This window comes from Capsicum annuum, chromosome 9, assembly GCF_002878395.1.
Source record: "Capsicum annuum cultivar UCD-10X-F1 chromosome 9, UCD10Xv1.1, whole genome shotgun sequence".
Lineage (NCBI taxonomy): Eukaryota > Viridiplantae > Streptophyta > Magnoliopsida > Solanales > Solanaceae > Capsicum > Capsicum annuum.
Genome location: NC_061119.1, coordinates 112,991,404 through 112,997,403, shown reverse-complemented (window position 1 = coordinate 112,997,403; position 6,000 = coordinate 112,991,404).

The following is a 6,000-nucleotide window of genomic DNA, read 5'->3' as shown; positions in this document are numbered from 1 at the left end:
CTCCACGTAGGCTTTTCAGAGCTGATTCCGATGAGCTCTTATCCACCACCAAATAGCCTTTCTCTCCCCTTTTATTGCTGCGCCACGCCGGATCTGATCACCAACGGGCAGGCTTCAGCCAAGCGCACTATCACACACTACCACGCGCCCTCTTTCTTCCCCTTTCTACCACTGCCACATCAAAGATGGCCAGATCTAGCTGTAATCTGGTTTTTAGCATTGCTTTGGCATACGTCATTGAAGTAACGCCAACCTTTATCTGTTATTACACTTCACTTAATAATATACTTATTTTACGAATTTGGGTCATTTATGGTGCTTTAGGAGAATGGTGAAATTGATGAGGATGTCTCTAAACATATTAGAACAGGTTGGATAAAATGGAGGCTTGCCTCGGGAGTGCTGTGTTATAAGAAGGTTCCCCTTAAGCTTAAAGGTAAATTCTATAGAGTGGCAGTTCATCCGTCCATGTTGTATGAACCGGAGTGTTAGCCAGTCAAGCACTTCTGTATCCAAAAATTGAAGGTGGCAGAAATAAGAATGTTGTGTTGGATGTGTGGGCTTACTAAAGGGGACAGAGTTAGAAATGAGTTTGATACTATTTGGATCATCATTTTATATTATCCTATTCAGCGAGATTCTCATTGGTTGCTATTGTTTTGCACTGTTTGGGACTGATTTTGAATTTTTTTCTCAGTATTTTTCTATACATTGATAATAAACAAGATATCATATTTTTGGCCAATGAAATTATTTCCTCATCCAGATACTTGAGGCCACCCCAATATAAAAGATGGATCTTTACTTTTCAATTTATTTATTTTATATCAAAATAGACACATGGTCGATGAAGAAATTCTCCATCGATTTTTGAGACGTCCACAAATAAAAGATAGACATTACGTATACAAATACGCAACAAAAATAAATATTTTTGGGCGATGATGAAATATTTATAATAGTTCAAAACTTTATCTGATTCCACTTTTTAACAAAAAATTATATTTTAAATACGTATATGAACACATACTGTTTTAGTTTAGCTTGATTATTATTTATTTGTTACTAACATTTTTATTACAAGTGTTCATACAATATTGGGAATACTTATCGGGAATGACAGTCGAAGAAGATTTTAAATTGTGTGCTTATATTTTTATATTCTTACACTTGTATAAATGTTAATAATAGTGAAAGCTTTATTTTTGGGGTGTTGCACGGGATATTCTTTATTTAATCTTCACCACGTGTTTAAGCAAATTTAGGCCGTTAATATTTATATAAAAATATTACATTGATTTAGATTATTTAATCAAATAATTTATACATTTTACACTAAAAAATATTACATAGTCTTTTTTTTTAAAATAATTTTTCTTTATTCAATGGAAAAAGGCATCGTTTCCACCCCCAAACTATACCCGAAAAGTCAAAGCCACAACTAAACTGTACTAGTGACTTATTACACACCTAAACTATAAAAAAGTGAAATTATTTACACCCTGTCAGGCTACCACCACTTGCATGTGGTGTAGTGTTTTACACGCGCTGCCACGTCAGCACCACGTCAGTAAAAAGTATCACTTTTTAATAGTTAAGGTGTGTAATAGGTCACTTATATAGTTTAGATGTGAATTCGACTTTTCGACTCTAGTTTGGGGTGAAAACGATGACTTTTCCCTTAATGTTTTTAGCCGTTTGCTTTTGTTATTTAATAGGCTGGACGCGCCTAAAATAAGTATAACACACGCGCCTTAAAATGGGGGTTTCGAGGAGGTAATAATATCACTTTTTTTATAGTTAAGGTGTGTAATAGGTCACTAGTATAGTTTAGGTGTGGCTTAGACTTTACGGGTATAGTTTAGGGTGGAAACGATGTCTTTTCCCTTATTCAATCTTGTCTTTCTTTACATACATATGATTATGTACTTTTGCTTATATATATTTACAGCAGCATATACATTAATATTATTTTATATGTGTATATATTTGTATTTCTTTTCTTTTTCTGTTTTGGTTAGGTAAAATTAGACTGTTAACACTGATACAAATAAATCAAATTAAGTAAATCTATACATTTACGTCATTATGTAATTTTTATCTTCAAATAAAATCTTTCTCTCCATAATCTCGATCAAGTCCGTAGTACTATGTGTAAAATATTTTTTCTTTCATAGTACATAAAAAATACTTTTGTTTCACATGTCACAAAATACTTTTCTTTTCACATGTAATTTATACATTTTTATACATATCTTTTGCATGTGCTTCATAACAATATGTTTTATTTATATATTTAATATAGATATACATTTACATAGTCTTAAACATTTATATTTTTCAAAAGAATTATTTTATACTTAATACACACTTTTTATATTATTTTAAATATACGTCCTCCCTCTTTGAAAAATTTAGTCTAGTCGGGTACCACAGTTATGGATCCTGAAGGATCTCTAATCCCTTCTCTTTGAAATAATTTGGACCCTTATCTAGAATCTCAACTGGTTTTTGCAGACTGAAACATCAATCATACGTGATAATAAATAAATAGGATTCCTTATTTTCCTTTAAAATTAAGTGGCGGCTCTGTATAAAACTTTAATTTTTTTAGAGTCCATAAGTCGTGTATGTTTTAACCTTGGCGAAAAATAGGGCATGACAGAATAGCGACTCCGCTAGGATTAACAACATATTCTAACCATGATAGACTCAATTTTTCAATTGAGGGAGGTATTTTAATATTTTTTGCATATATTAGTTCTTTGATTCTTTATTTGTTTCACATTGCAAATTGTGTAGACTTTTTCATAAATTCTTTACATTATTTGCGCGAATTAAATTTGCCACCTTATCAATTCTTTTATTTATTATTTATTTAATACCCTGCATCTGTTTATTGTAAAAACTGTTACTCATTATTCTTTACTTCATTTGATCATAAATCATAATTCCATCGAGCCTTTGACCGTACATTTCACACATTGTGGTTCACGCGGGGGGTGTCTTACACTCCCCCAAACCTCTTTTGAATTTCATAGTTTCAAAGTTGGTCCATTTAGGTTAGTACACCTTCTCGCAATCATTCAGTCGTACTCTCAACCATTTAGGAAAGTTCATATTCTGAAAATAGATCATGTCATGTACAAACTCATGACTAGTTTAAACTACGTTTTGACCTGATTCTTGTCCTGACAAGATACGTAGGTAGCCCTGTACTAGGGTTCGGTCTCTTCACTATTTCAGAATAATTTCTCTGGAATTCAAATGGAAATTTTTCGAAAATAGTTCAAAGATGCTCTCCAAAAGTCTTCAAGAGCGTAAATTTTCAATAACATTAGTGCCTAGCCGGCCTACCACCAAATCCTCATCCGATTTTGGTTCAAGAAAACCTAGCTTTTTTTTAACGTCGTAAAGCATTAAATTTACAGTGTATCGATCTCCACTTTCAAAACAAGGGTTCAATATTCTTTCATTCATAGTAATCTTGCCAACTTTAGCAAAATAATGCCATAGTTTCTTCAATGTATGACTTTCTCAATCTTGTCAGCATACTGAAGTCGTGTCAAAGCTTTCCTCATTCTTGACATCCATCCTCTTAATCATTTGATTGAAATAATTTTAATGTGAAAAGCAGTTCTTTCCTGACGTCTTTCACATTATTTTCATGGCTGACCATCACCTTTTAACAATTATACATTGCACATAAAAATTTATTAATTTTCCTGAACTATGCAGACCTGATTCTTGTTTTCACAAGATACAAGTCAACCCTCATTCTGGTTCGGTCCCATTCTTTTTTTATTTCAAATAAATAAATTTAGAATTTTGACTTGGTTGGTACCAGAACATCAAGGAGTGTACATGAGAAATAATAAATTGGCATGATGGAGAGGATCGACTTCATGGTAAGCCATAGATTCCTTTGGTACCTTTTAATCAAATTTCAGTAACACTCAAAAATTCTCTTGTATACATCTAAGACAAGAACGAAATCAACCTCATTGTTTAAAGTGCATTGTGTGGTGAGCTTTAGACTAGTTCATTGCATTGTTGATCCAGAACTTGGCTTGAATGTTTATTGAGGCAAAATTATGAGTTACAATTGGTTTGAGAAAGGATTGTAGGCCCTCCTTGACCCGATTGTGCCTTTCACAGCCTACCAAATGACATCAATCTCTAGCATTCCCCCAATTTGAACCTGAAACCTTTTCTTTGAATAACCACATCTGATCCTATACCTTTTGAGTTCTTACATGTACTATTCCTCTTTTAGCCCACCTCCTTGAGTGCACTAAATACGTGTAAGTTGCGAATGAAGATTCCAGATCAAAACTTCTAAAGGCAAAGAACGTATAGGCCCAGAAGAACAAAAATGAAAGGCGACTTCAAAGAAGAAGGTGTAAAAATCCCCTACAAAAAAGAGATAACTCCAACAAAGATGGAGAATCATCATTAAAAAAACACATTTATTGAAAAAGAGGGAAAACTCCAACACAAGATTCAAAAGAAGTGGAAGCAATTACAAAATATAGGGCAAAGAAGCACAGTAAAATTATCGAGCATCAAAGCGCAACAGATGTCAAAAGCACAGATATATTACAATGCTCATTGAGGATTAGTCACTTTTATCCCAAATGTCATCGTACCCGACCCCAAGCCTACATTACAAGCCAATAACAAGTCGTACAAAATCCTACTCTAAGTGTTCTCACATTAGTGGATACTTACATGAAGGCCAAGCCTTTGGTATCACAATTGCATTCATTGAATTTCTTTTTTAGTGTGAGTATATATATCTAGACATCTCCAAATTCAAAAGAAAAATAATATTCAGGTAAGTGTGAGAACGAGACATTCTTTCTGGAAAGCGCACTTGGAACATGAGAACAGGCACAGTCCAAAATGCTTGTTTGAAGCAAGATAAATAAATCCCGTTAAAACTCAAGTATGTCTGAGGTACCATTTGAAACTATAGGAGTTACCCTCATGTCGATCTCAGTTAGTTGGGAAAGATATGTGAGAGTTCTTATACACATTACTAATTGTTGGTACCAACTATAGTCAAGGCACGATTATGCCTTTTTAAACTTTCAACAGTTCTCACAAAAGCAAACACAAAATAATTTTCTACATTTTTCAACTTTCAGCATTTCTTATAAAAGAAAATACAAAACAATTTTGTTTCACTGTTCAACACTTTTTACAAGGAAAACACAAAATAATTTTCACCTTTCAACATTCCTTACAAAGAATAACACAAAACAATTTTCTACATTTCTCAACTTTCAGCACTTCTTACAAAGAAAATATAAAACAATAATCTGCATTTTCACCTTTTCACATCTCCCACAAAGAAAATACAAAGTAACCTTCTGCATCTTTACCTTTTAACACCTTTTTTACAATGAAAATACAAAATAATTTCCTTTCCATTCAAACACATGCCTTCACATACATGCATTACACTTAACATGCAAGACGCCCACCTCCAAATACATATAATTGACCTTTGTTTTCAAGTTGTCGCCTTCAAACATAGATATTTTACTTTGCTGTCAAGTGTTCTTAGAGCTTTTATATGTTCATAGCCTACTAGTTGAGAGGCTATTACCTTTAAATTGCTCCGCCATTCGAGAACTTCTTTATTTTAAAAGCCCCACCAGTCGAGTGGCAGTCACCTTTCAATAGCCCGGCCAGTCGAGAGGCTTTTTACATTCTCATAGAACCTCCAGTCGAGAGGCTATTATCTTTTAAATCGCTTCGCCAGTCGAGAGCTCTTTTATTTTCATAGTCCCGCCAGTTATGAGGCTATTACCTTCAAACTGTTCCACTAATCGAGAGGCCATTACCTCACCGGTTGATGACCTCAGTCTTCATAGACAATTGAGGACGACCATCACATAGTCTCCATAGATAATTGGAGACAACAATTAACATCAGTCTCCATAGATAATTGGAGATGTCATCAAGACTTCATATACAATCGAAGACATAATT